This window comes from Diorhabda sublineata, chromosome 8, assembly GCF_026230105.1.
Source record: "Diorhabda sublineata isolate icDioSubl1.1 chromosome 8, icDioSubl1.1, whole genome shotgun sequence".
In the NCBI taxonomy this organism is placed as follows: Eukaryota; Metazoa; Arthropoda; class Insecta; order Coleoptera; family Chrysomelidae; genus Diorhabda; species Diorhabda sublineata.
The window spans coordinates 1,753,731-1,767,686 of record NC_079481.1 but is presented as its reverse complement, the minus strand read 5'-3'; the positions used below and the strand labels follow the sequence as shown (position 1 = coordinate 1,767,686).

At 30.1% G+C, this 13,956-nt stretch overlaps 1 long non-coding RNA gene across 1 annotated transcript in view; it reads right to left on the bottom strand.

Annotated features, from left to right (window-relative positions):
* Nucleotides 1-13,616, bottom strand: part of LOC130447882 (uncharacterized) — an 81,571-nt gene extending 67,955 nt beyond the window's left edge. The window contains exon 1 of the long non-coding RNA XR_008910284.1: nucleotides 13,517-13,616. This is a non-coding gene — a long non-coding RNA (uncharacterized LOC130447882). The remainder of the gene's footprint in view (nucleotides 1-13,516) is intronic.
* Nucleotides 13,617-13,956: the final 340 nt, after the last annotated feature.

The window sequence follows — 13,956 nt, the reverse complement described above, 5'->3', positions numbered from 1 at the left end:
GTTTGTTAAACGTTTCATCAGAAAAAATTATTTTGTATATGAGCTGCAGATCAGCGTTCGTTCTGGTTGATGTCTGGTTTATCTATATATGCTTTAGATTTTAAACAATCAAATAAGGGAGTCAAATCTGGAGATCTAGGCGGTCATTCCATCGATCCAAATCTTCCAATCCAGATATTGGGTAAAACCTTGGATAACTGTAGGTGCAAATGGCATGGAGCTCTTGTTGGAGCTGGATAAACCCCACCACCAACTGTTTCTTCAATAAATAAACACCAAGATACTGAGTGAGGATTTGTATCTACAGTTCTGTTTGTTAACCAAACCGTTTGTTAACAGAATTGATGATGAACCTCTCCATTCTTTGCAGCGATAGTTAGGAATCCAGTTTTTACAAGTTATCTTAAAAAATCTAGAATGTGTGGTGGTTCCAATTGCCATAGATCTTCGTCTTCTATTTCATACGCCCCCAAGTGTAGTTTCTTCGTGTTTCGCGCTTCGGAAGATTGTGCTTGGAGCTTGTTTAGTCCTCTGTGCTACAAAACCTGCACGTCGCTAGGTCTAGCGTCTTCAGGAGTCCTATGAGGTGACAGTACCTCGATAAAACTCCTTTTACTATTCGTAGATTGTTCTTGGTTTTGTTTGGAACATACTTTTTAATGTTTGTGTCCCTAGGGCGTTATTAATTCATGATGACTGCGTATTTTGAGTCTAATCAAAATTTTACATCAACCGAGATCCAAGCAGTGTAAACTGCAAACTATTCGCCATAAAGAGACATTCCGAAGAAAATTATCATAAATTATTCATTGGAAATACTTACAGAAGGTATTAAAACACGTCTAATTATCAAATAAAAACACAACGCGATTCTATAAACTACCGAAGTTTGAGTAGGAAATTTCTTTAGATTTTACGCTTCAACAGATCAATCACGCGACTTATTTCTGGAAAACAATCGGTAATAACTCTTTTTAAACATCATAATATCTCGTACGTCATTTTTCGTATTTATTGAGGGGCGTGTACGTAACATCGTTCATTATTCGACCGAAAATGTCTTTTAGCGATTTCCCCGGATGAATTTACGATACCAAAAGGTTACGTCGTTGCTGTTTGGTCGAATTTACCACAACTGGTCACTAAAAAAAGAGATTTGTTGGATCAAAAGGGAAAATGAAGACCTAGAGATGAAATGGAAACAAGACGTTTCGTTGTTGGTGTGAAGCTAAGTTGTCGGCCATCGTTAATAACATTGAGAAAATTGAATCGTTGTACGTGATAATTAAAAACGTAATGAAATGAATATTCACCGCATAAATTATGTAGCGAGAATTCTTTTCTCGACAAACGGATTTTGGTTCGCACACATGCTAATTTGAAAACAACAGTTCCTCGATGTCAATGACTGATGCATGTATGTTTGTTTATTGGGTGCTTCAACCTTCGGCTAATTGAAATGTTAATTCTTATTTTCAACGAAACTGATGGAGAAAATTATCTATTTTCGTAGTAAAGCAACTCAACAGTCGAAGCAACTCAGTAGCTACTTCTAATCAACAGTTTTCGAGGATCTAATCCAAGGATTTACCAATTTCATTCGGCAACATCATCGGGATTCATTCAATGATGCTGTTAACTTCTTCCGATTAAAAATAAAACGAAAATTCTCCTACTGGGGCTATTCTGAATATTTTGAGTTGTCCACGGTACTGTAGAAGTAGACCAATTCAATTTATAGACGGTCTAAAGTTGACCAAATCTATAGTTGATCAAAAACAACGATGGCTTAAAGCAAAGGAGAAAGATCGATGATCTGATTTTGTTGTATCGATATTTCTGAGCTATCCGACGCAATCCCGCTTAGAACAGTATCTACAAGACGTATTCGACATGCAGAGGTGTCTCAACGTCAATTCATCCAGATTCTTTCTGTTGGAGAAGCAAAGTCTGTGAAATCAGCTACCAAGACACGTAAACTTTGAGTGGTGGTTTGTGGTGGTTCAAATTCTTCTTTTTAGCTCGACAGATGGATGAACTATCGGATTTAGGTCAGGATTGTATACTGGTCACTCCATAACCGTCTTTTGCAATGTAATCTTGCGACGATTCTGATAATTCGCGACCTTGGATTGTCATTCATAAAGTTAAATTCGACTCCAGGTGCTTATGTGGCCAAAAATCCTCTTCGTTTAGGAGATTTTCGGAAATTTCCCGAGTCGAAAATTATGCTAGTACAAAATAGAGATCATAACCATCATGATGTATTATGATTTTTTTGAAACGAAGTGGTTTTCCAAAAGTTAGAGCAGTTTCCATGTGTACTTCAATTCGCAGATGTGAGATTTACTCAGGAATAGTAGCTCTAATGAAAAAATGACTGTAGATCTTTTTTGTAGAAAATTTTACGCTCTACATTTTTTGTTCAGACACTTTTTTTCGAATTCTTCTTAGTTTTCGAGTTATTCGCGTTTAAAAATTGTATTATGTTAAAATTTACGAGTGGCGGTTTTTTTTTCAACCTCCGATCGCTCCGTGCAGACGCTACGCGGGCAAAAGAAAGCGTTCATGCATTGTAGAAGACTGCGAAGCTCTCGCACTACACATTCCGTCATTATTGACAATCAGGCGTCAGTCGGCGTTGTGCTACTGCCACGTAAACATGTTTTCTACAGTCTAAAAGTCATAGTACTGCAGAAATCCATTGGAGAATTTGACGTGTTTATGTGGAAATCTTCATGAGTGATTGTATTGTGCTTGAAAGGCGTCGAAAGCTTAAATAGGGCCGTAATGATGAAGGGGGCCAAGGAATTCGCGAACTGATGGGAGATTTACTCAGGAATAGTAACTCCAACGAAAAAATGACTGAAGATCTTTTTTGTAGAAAATTTTACGCTCTACATTTTTTGTTCGAGCAGTTTTTTTCGAATTATTCTTAGTTTTCGAGTTATTCGCGTTTAAAAATTGTTTTATGTTAAAATGTACGAGTGGCGGTTTTTTTTCAACCTCCGATCGCTCCGTGCAGACGCTACGCGTGCAAAAGAAAGCGTTCATGCATTGTAGAAGACTGCGAAGCTCTCGCACTACACATTCCGTCATTATTGACATTCAGGCGTCAGTCGGCGTTGTGCTACTGCCACGTAAACATGTTTTCTACAGGCTGAAGGTCATAGTACTGCAAAAATCCATCGGAGAATGAGTCATGTGTATGGAGAAAACTTCATGAAGGACGATATTGTACGTGAATGGTATCGAAAGTTTAAATATGGCCGTAATGATGAAGGGGGACAAGGAATTCGCGAGCTGATGGGAGATTTTCTCGGAAATAGTAGCTCTAATAAAAAAATGACCGCAGATCTTTTTTGTAGAAAATTTTGTGCTCTACATTTTTTGTTCAGACACTTTTTTTCGAATTCTTCTTAGTTTTCGAGTTATTCGCGTTTAAAAATTGTTTTATGTTAAAATTTACGACTGGCGTTTTTTTTTTCAACCTCCGATCGCTCCGTGCGTGAGATTCAGGCGTCAGTCGGCGTTGTGCTAAAATAAACCGCAGATTCACTATTACTGCTTTGTTTACGGAATTTTAAAAAGTTTCAAGGTTTGTTACATATTAAAATTTAAATTTGAGAAGCTTGCCCACAGATATGACAAATGTCTCGATCTTTTGCTAATAAAATGATCGTTTTATAAAAACTTATCATACGAATATTATCCGTGTGTCAAAATGCGAGTTTTAACTCATTTTTTTGTACAAAAAGTGTGTAGTTGAACTTGTTAGATAATCAAATAATCAAAGGGTTAAACAACTTTTCAAGCACCATCTATCAATTTATTTGCCGAATTAATATTACAATCGATGGGGCGATTGTTTTCCCACGTAATGGGCGTTAAATTGATAAAAATTCATCTTCATGTTCGACAATCGGTCGTTAATAAATCGTCGTTTTATCTATGGACGGGACACGACAGGCCAGTATGTAATTATTTAGTAAAAACCAACGGACCTATGTCTGTACTGTACGGTACTCGCAAACTCTTATGTATAAGTACCAAGAGATAGTGACCGAGATTAAAATCATTAAACAGGGTTTTAATACGACCTCGGATGGCTTACGTAATTTACGTTTTAGTATATAGGGTGTATCGTTAGGAATTAATCGAGATAATCGATTAGTTACACAAGCAGATGTTTTAGTACCGCAACTTCTCTTCGTTTTTCAACCCAAAAGATCGTCATGTGACATACCATGAGATTGAGGTATACCAACGCATTAGTTCAACATTCGATATTGCATGCTGCTAAAAAGATTTGTTTGCCTAACGAGAAAATCGTTTGAAAAAGCTCGAGTCGATTAGTGCCGAATCCTACGAAAGTTATTCGCGCTTCGAATCGAATGGTTGCCAATCGATTGAATGAATGTTTACCAGAAGTTTTCGACTAAATCAGCGATACCAAAAACTCATTCTCCACCGCGACAAATCGAGCCGTGACAAATCGATTCGAACAAAAACGATTTAAACATCGATTTGATGCATTATCCGATTTTCAATTCTTGCTTGGTACCCAACGATTCCTTCTTGTTCGCGCAGATGAAGAATAAAATGCGTGGTTAATGTTTCTATACCTGAAGAATGCGTTCAAATCGAAAGTTTATGAGGTGCCTCAATCTAAATGGAAAAATGGAAAAAATTTACTCAGGAATAGTAGCTCCAACGAAAAAATGACTGAAGATATTTTTTGTAGAAAATTTTACGCACTACATTTTTTGTTAGGACAATTTTTTTCGAATTCTTCTTAGTTTTCGAGTTATTCGCGTTTAAAAATTGTTTTATGTTAAAATTTACTAGTGGCGGTTTTTTTTCAACCTCCGATTGCTCCGTGCAGACGCTACGCATGCAAAAGAAAGCGTTCATGCATTATAGAAGATTTCGAAGTTCTCGCACTACACATTCCGCCATTATTGACATTCAGGTGTCAGACGGCGTTGTGCTACAGCCACGTAAACATGTTTTCTACAGGCTAAAGATCATAGTACTGCAGAAATCCAGCGGAGAATTTGTCGTGTGTATGGGGAGAATTTCATGGGTGATTGTATTGTGCTTGAAAGGCGTTGAAAGTTTAAATATGGCCGTAATGATGAAGGGAGACAAGGAATTCGCGAGCTGATGGAAGATTTACTTAGAAATAGTAGCTCTAATGAAAAAATGACTAGGGATATTTTTTGTAGAAAATTTTGTGCTCTACATTTTTTGTTCGGGCAGATTTTTACGAATTCTTCTTAGTTTTTGAGTTATTCGCGTTTAAAAATTTTTTTATGTTGAAATTTACGAGAGGTGGTTTTTTTTCAACCTCCGATCGCTCCGTACAGACGCTCCGCATGTAAAAGAAAGCGTTCATGCGTTGTAGAAGACTGCGAAGCTCTCGCACTACACATTCCGTCATTATTGACATTCAGGCGTCAGTCGGCGTTGTGCTACAACCACATAAACATGTTTTCTACAGCTGAAGATCATAGTACTACAGAAATCCATCGGAAAATAAGTCGTGTGTATTGGAAAAACTTCATGAGGGACGATATTGTACGTGAATGGTATCGAAAGTTTAATTATGGCCGTAATGATGAAGGGGGCCAAGGAATTCGCGAACTGATGGGAGATTCACTCAGGAATAGTAGCTCCAGCGAAAAAATGACTTAAGATCTTTTTTGTACAAAATTTTAAGCTCTACATTTTTTGTTCGGGCAGATTTTTACGAATTCTTCTTAGTTTTCGAGTTATTCGCGTTTAAAAATTGTTTTATGTTAAAATTTACGAGTGGCGGTTTTTTTTCAACCTCCGATCGCTCCGTGCAGACGCTACGCGTGCAAAAGGAAGCGTTCTCCATTGATTATATTGGAATGAACTTAATACAACGTTTGAGCGAAAAAATCAAACAAAAACTACCAGTTTTGGCTGAGAAGATGGTGCCGTTACATCAAGACAATGCACCAGCTCAAAATTAATGAATTTAAGTTTGAATTGCTACCCTATTCGTCAAATTTACCCCGTAGGATTATTTTCTGTTGTGGTCGAAGATTTTCCAACAACGAAAACTCATTGAACATCGTTGGAAAAAGCGTGCAGTGTTTTCTTCGTCGTATCAGGTACTTCTTGAACTTTCCTCGTATATTTACCAGTCGACAATGAAGATTTTTATCTTTAACATGAAACTTTCAATAGCATTTCTCATTTTTCTAATTCTTTCCAGTCTTTATCGAGACCTAGAGCATTTTTTAAAACTACGACCGAATTAAATACTGAGATGAATGGACTATAATCTATTTTTACTATATTTCTCATTGTTGTTGTGAACTTTGTCTCTTGTAAGTAGCGCGAGAGATTAAATCTTTGATAAAAAGATGAAAACAAACGATGACAGTTAGTGGCAACGACACCGAAAACTTTTTTGTTTTTTTTGATTTATATAGTTGACCATAGTAATTTTCCAGCGATGTATCGCTCGTTTCCTTAATAAAACGCCGTAAAATATTTTAGGACCAATTAAGTGGATCCGTTATAAAAAATGTGGTATTAGAAATGTTTCACTCGGTTAAATTCGATCGGTAACTTACTTCATAAGATTTCAATTTGATTTCGGTGTTTTTTTTCCCGAAATTTCGTCGTCGCCGACCAATACTGTTACTCATAATATTTGATTAAAATTTCAATCGTCATTTTTTCAAATTATCGAAAATTAATGCTAGGACAAAGTTCTAAGTAACCTATTTGGGCACTTCCATCTATTTTCCCTTGATTTTCAGCTCACCCCACAAAAATTCATTTCTCAAATCGATCAATTGCATTTCTAGACATCCAGTTTTACTCAAATCTGTCAGCGAAATAAAACAAACCAAATTTTCTACCAAAACGTAGATGAAACATCATTTATTTCGTTTTTTGCAATTATCTGTCACTCTTCAGCTCAAGTACAAAGCCCTTGATGGGACTCAAATGTCCAAAGGGGTCAATAATCTATGATGTGAGTCGCCATTAGGATCGTGTACCGTGAATCTTAATGCATACAATGAAATTAAGGTTATGATTCTTCACAGTCATATTAATTTAAAACAAAAATTTGGTGAACCGAGAAGATACGTTCGTATCGGGGTGGGGGTGAGTTAATTTACACACAAGATATTGTATCTGTCTTGGAAATTATTATGACAAAACTTTTAATATTGAAAAAAATTGAGAAAAATGTTTTTCGATAATTTTCTGTATTTTTTAGATATCTTCAAACGGTTTTTTTACACGGAAATTCGTTATATATATAAAAAATTTAATATTTAATATTTTAAATTATTTTTATTAATTTTCAAAAATGATTTATAGGTCACGAATATTAAAAGATTTAATAATTTTTATAATTTTCATCATTTTTACACATTTTTACAATATTAATTCCGATAAAATTGAAATTTTCATAATTACTGCTTAATAATTAAAATATTTTAATTATTTTTTATATATTTCAAACTCTGTTTCTAAAAATTTGAAAAATATAATTATAAAACATTTTTTATTAATACCTAATTTTCCTAAAATTGATTGTGAATTACAAAATCTTGAGTGGAAGTTACTTTAAAGAAAAAAAAATTAAAAAAAATGTTTTTCGATAATTTTCTGTATTTTTTAGACATTTTCAAACGGTTTTTCTACACGAAAATTCGTTATACATACAAAAAGTTGAATATTTAATATTTTGATCAATTTTTATCAAAATTTTTCTTCGTAGGATTCTCAAAAATTACTTATGGGTCACGAATTTCATAATTTTTATAATTTACAGCATTTTTAAATATTTTTACAATATTAATTCCGATAAAATTGGAATTTTTATAATTACTGCATAATAATTAAAATATTTTTATTATTATTCACATATTTCAAACTCTGTTTTCAAAAATTGAATAAATATAATTATAAATCATTTTTTATTGAGCCAATATTTTCCTAAAATTACTTTCGAATTATAAAATCTTGAGTGGAAGTTACTTTAAAGAAAAAAAAAATTTTAAAAAATGTTTTTCGATAATTTTCTGTATTTTTTTGACATTTTCAAACGGTGTTTCTACAAGAAAATTCGTTATACATACAAAAAGTTGAATATTTAATATTTTGATTAATTTTTATCAAAATTTTTCTTCGTAGGATTCTCAAAAATTACTTATGGGTCACGAATTTCATAATTTTTATAATTTACAGCATTTTTAAATATTTTTACAATATTAATTCCGATAAAATTGGAATTTTTATAATTACTGCATAATAATTAAAATATTTTTATTATTATTCACATATTTCAAACTCTGTTTTCAAAAATTGAATAAATATAATTATAAATCATTTTTTATTGAGCCAATATTTTCCTAAAATTACTTTCGAATTATAAAATCTTGAGTGGAAGTTACTTTAAAGAAAAAAAAAATTTTAAAAAATGTTTTTCGATAATTTTCTGTATTTTTTTGACATTTTCAAACGGTGTTTCTACAAGAAAATTCGTTATACATACAAAAAGTTGAATATTTAATATTTTGATTAATTTTTATCAAAATTTTTCTTCGTAGGATTCTCAAAAATTACTTATGGGTCACGAATTTCATAATTTATATAATTTACAGCATTTTTAAATATTTTTACAATATTAATTTCGATAAAATTGGAATTTTTATAATTACTGCATAATAATTAAAATATTTTTATTATTATTCACATATTTCAAACTCTGTTTCCAAAAATTGAATAAATATAATTATAAATCATTTTTTATTGAGCCAATATTTTCCTAAAATTACTTTCGAATTATAAAATCTTGAGTGGAAGTTACTTTAAAGAAAAAAAAATTTAAAAAAATGTTTTTCGATAATTTTCTGTATTTTTTTGACATTTTCAAACGGTTTTTCTACAAGAAAATTCGTTATACATACAAAAAGTTGAATATTTAATATTTTGATTAATTTTTATCAAAATTTTTCTTCGTAGGATTCTCAAAAATTACTTATGAGTCACGAATTTCATAATTTTTATAATTTACAGCATTTTTAAATATTTTTACAATATTAATTCCGATAAAATTGGAATTTTTATAATTACTGCATAATAATTAAAATATTTTTATTATTATTCACATATTTCAAACTCTGTTTCCAAAAATTGAATAAATATAATTATAAATCATTTTTTATTGAGCCAATATTTTCCTAAAATTACTTTCGAATTATAAAATCTTGAGTGAAAGTTACTTTAAAGAAAAAATATTAAAAAAAAATGTTTTTCGATAATTTTGTGTATTTTTTAGACATTTTGAAACGGGTTTTCTAAACGAAAATTCGTTATACATACTAAAAGTTGCAGATTTAATATTGTAATTAATTTTTATCAAAATTTTTCTTCGTGGGATTCTCAAAAATGACTTATAAGTCACGAATCTTAAAAGATTTGATAATTTTTATAATTTTCATCATTTTTACACATTTTTACAATATTAATTCCGATAAACTTGAAATTTTCATAATTACTGCGTAATAAATGAAATATTTTAATTATTTTTTATTATTTCAAACCCTGGTTCCAAAAATTTTGAAAAATATAATTATAAATCATTTTTTATTGAGCCAATATTTTCCTAAAATTACTTTCGAATTATAAAATCTTGAGTGGAAGTTACTTTAAAGAAAAAAAAAATTTAAAAAAATGTTTTTCGATAATTTTCTGTATTTTTTTGACATTTTCAAACGGTTTTTCTACACGAAAATTCGTTATACATACAAAAAGTTGAAGATTTAATATTTTAATTAATTTTTATCAAAATTTTTCTTTGTAGGATTCTCAAAAATAACTTATAAGTCACTAATATCAAAAGATTTGATCATTTATTTATAATTGAAGGTGAATAAATGATGGTTGACCATATTCGTTGTATTAAAACATCAAAACGAACGCCTGAATATCGAGACATCTAAATGTTAATCTTAAACACTGAAAAATCTCATGAAAGGTTATAATTTTCTATAAGATCGTTAGAATCACATCGATACAAATAAAGTACGTGATTTGATCCCTTGATGGGACTCAAGTCTTCAAAGAACACCCGGAATCAATCATCTATGATGTAGGTCCCCATTAGGATCGTGTACCGTAAATTTAATGCATACAATAAAGAATAGATCCAGAACTATTTTTAATTATTTTTTTTTTTGATAAAATCGATATTTGTGCGTGTAGTTTCTAATCCGAAGAGAGATTAGTTTAAGGTTATGTAATTCATTTATTACATTCTATAAACATTTCCATTGGGCGTTGCATGAATTAATTTATATACGAGGTCTGGTTATTAAATAACGAGACTGATTACGAAAAAGTGTTTTATAAAAATTATTCTACATTTCAATTCAGAAATAGAAACACGACAAAAGTAAGTCGGAATTTTTCAAATTTTTAGCGAACTTCAACATTCACAATTTCATTACCTGACGCCCGTTTCGATAACTAAATTACCGTCTTCAGAGACTTAAGGTAAACTGTAATAGAAATGATATGGAAGCAATCTTAATTGGGTGCTAAATCAGCACGCAACAAAAATGTAAAGTACACGCTACAGAGATGAAATATTTGAGAAAAGTGAAAGATAGTTCATTGAAAGAGGACAGTTGAGCTTGTGGGGACTCTTTAAAAGAAACAACAACATTCAAATCTCGACATTAGTATCTAATTAATTGTCTAATGATAAATATATAGATATTCGAATATATTGGAAATATATTAGTAGAGTTTGGTGTCAAATTTTGCCACAATCCCACCACTAAAACGTTAGAGTGAGTATAGAAAATCATTTAAATGATTGTAATGGTTTTTTTGACGAATGTTATCGGTTTAAATGCTTTCTCGGCATTTACTGAAGCGCTTAAAATACTCAAAAACACGCTCACGACATAGAGAATTTGTGTCTCTTGTCTATGGCGCCCTCTAGGCGAGCAGTCTCGTTATTTAATAGCCAGTCCTCGTATATACAACCTTCATGGAACGATTCTTCTTGAAAATACTTAAGAAAGTTTTGGAATTTTTGTGCGATTCGATTGAAATTAAACTGGTTTGTGATTCTTGGATAATATTGGAAGATGTAGAAACTGGTATATTTCTAAACAAGTAAAACAAGAAATGACATTTGCGGATATTTTTTTCTATAACAAAAAATTTAATTACGTATTTATTTAATATCGGATATTAGAAGGTTGCATTCATTGTTTATAAATAGATATAATTACAACGAAATTTTTTGATATTTTGTCAAAAATTGATGTATTTGAAGTGAAGAAATGATGAAATAAGTGTTTGAATTCGTTCCATGTACAAAAAGTTGATTTTTAAGGTTTTTAAATCATTTTTTTCAAAATTTCCTGACGTTAGATTTTCAAAAATAAGTTATTGGTCAACGTGATAGAATGGTTCAATTATTTTGATAGTTTTTAACAATTTTTTATATTTTTCGATAATTTTGGGATATTTTTTGAATTTTTCCATATATTTCAAACTCTTTTTTATATATTTTTGGTATTTAAAAAAAATCTCGCGCTTAAATTCGTTCCAATTGTGTTTTAAAGATTTTAAATAATTTTTTTCAAAATTTCCAGACGTCAGAATTTCAAAACTAAATTATTGGTCAACGTGATAGAATGGTTCAATTATTTTGATAATTTTTAACAATTTTTTATATTTTTCGATAATTTTAGGATATTTTTTAAATTTGTTCAAATATTTCAAACTCTGTTCATTTCTAAAAACTCTATATACACAATTATCTCTGCATATGCTATATTTTTAAAATATTACATCTAAATTACTAGGTTTACATGGAACTTATTATCACTAGAAATAAATTAAATGATTTTGAACAATTCAATTCATTTTTTGATAATTTTGAACATTTTTTTACATCTCAAACCATTTCATGTTCAAAAAATTGAATACTCAATATTTTAATTAATTTTTATCAAAATTTTTCTTCGTAGGATTCTCAAAAATAATTTGTAAGTCACGAATATTAAAAGATTTGATAATTTTTATAATTTTCTTCATTTTTACAATATTAATTCCGATAAACTTGACATTTTCATAATTACTGCGTAATAATTGAAATATTTTAATTATTTTTTATTATTTCAAACTCTGTTTCCAAAAATTTGAAAAATATAATTATAAATCATTTTTTATTAATACCTAATTTTCCTAAAATTAATTGTGAATTACAAAATCTTGAGTGGAAGTTACTTTAAAGAAAAAATATTAAGAAAATGTTTTTCGATAATTTTGTTTATTTTTTAGACATTTTCAAACGGGTTTTCTACACGAAAATTCGTTATACATACAAAAAGATGAATATTTAATATTTAAAATCGTTTTTATCAATATTTTTCTTCGTAGGATTCTCAAAAACGACTTAGAAGTCACGAATCTTAAAAGATTTGATAATTTTTATAATTTTCAGCATTTTTAGATATTTTTACAATATTAATTTCAGTAAAATTGGAATTTTCATAATTACTGCATAATAATTGAAATATTTTAATTATTTTTTATATATTTCAATCTCTGTTTTTAAAAATTGAATAAATATAATTATAAATCATTTTTTATTGAGATAATATTTTCCTAAAATTACTTCTGAATTATAAAATCTTGAGTGGAAGTTACTATTCAAAAAAATGTTGAAAAAATGTTTTTCAATAATTTTCTGTATTTTTCAGATATTTTAAAAGGGTTTTTTCACACAACAATTCGTTCCACATACAAAAAAATGAATATTTAATATTTAAAATCGTTTTTATCAACATTTTTCTCCGTAGGATTCTCAAAAATGACTTATAAGTCACGAATATCAAATGATTTGATGATTTTTATAATTTTCAGCATTTTTAGATATTTTTACTATTCTATATACTATTAATTCCGATAAAATTGAAATTTTCATAACTACTGCATAATAATTAAAATATTTTCCATATATTTCAAACTCTGTTTCAAAAAATTGATTAAACATAATTATAAATAATTTTTTTCACGAAAACCATATTTTCGAAATTGTCGGTCTTGAGTAGAGATAAAAATTAAAAAAAATTTAAAAAAATGTTTTCAAGTAATTTACTTTATTTTTTAAATATTTTTGAACGTTTTCAATTCGCCCCCAAAATTCGTTCTACGTCTAAGACAATTATTCAATATTTTGAATCATTTATATTCCTCAATAGAATGTTTTTAATAAACTATCAAAATTTTTCGACGCCACTCCATATATAAATTCAAATATATTACAATAATTCCATAAGTTTAGAGCCAAAAATCCCAATCCTCCATCAAAAACTGATTAACAACGACAAAATTAAATAAATAAAATCGTATCTTTAAAAACAAATAAGAGAAATAAATAAGGATGTAAAGGACGAGGTCCCGAATAAAAAAAATATTATAAGAACTGACCTACCTTCAGGAAAGAGCTGCTCAATATCGACAACTACCTTTTCCGCGATAATACAACCTACGAGAAGTAGTTTGTGAAGATCGTGAAGCGAGATGGCGATGAGATGACACTGACACTGGGCCCGAATGTCCTTGGCCTTCCTTTCACGGTCACGACCACAACAGAAATGCTGGACGGTACGACGAACTGCTTCTTTTCGTCTTCGCGAGTACCGCGTACAAGAAGTACCGAGTAGTAGTGGGGTTTACCACCACCGAGTGTCCGGAGTTCGAGAGCAGGTGGATTACCGATCAAATTTATTGATTTACAAAAATTTTTAGCGCCGCATCCAAGTCCCGTTAGATTTTTCAGTATTTTCGTACGGTTATTTTTTAATATATGTGATAATGATCCATCAAAATCGCATTTTTGATAATATCAACGAAATTAACACGGTAAACGAT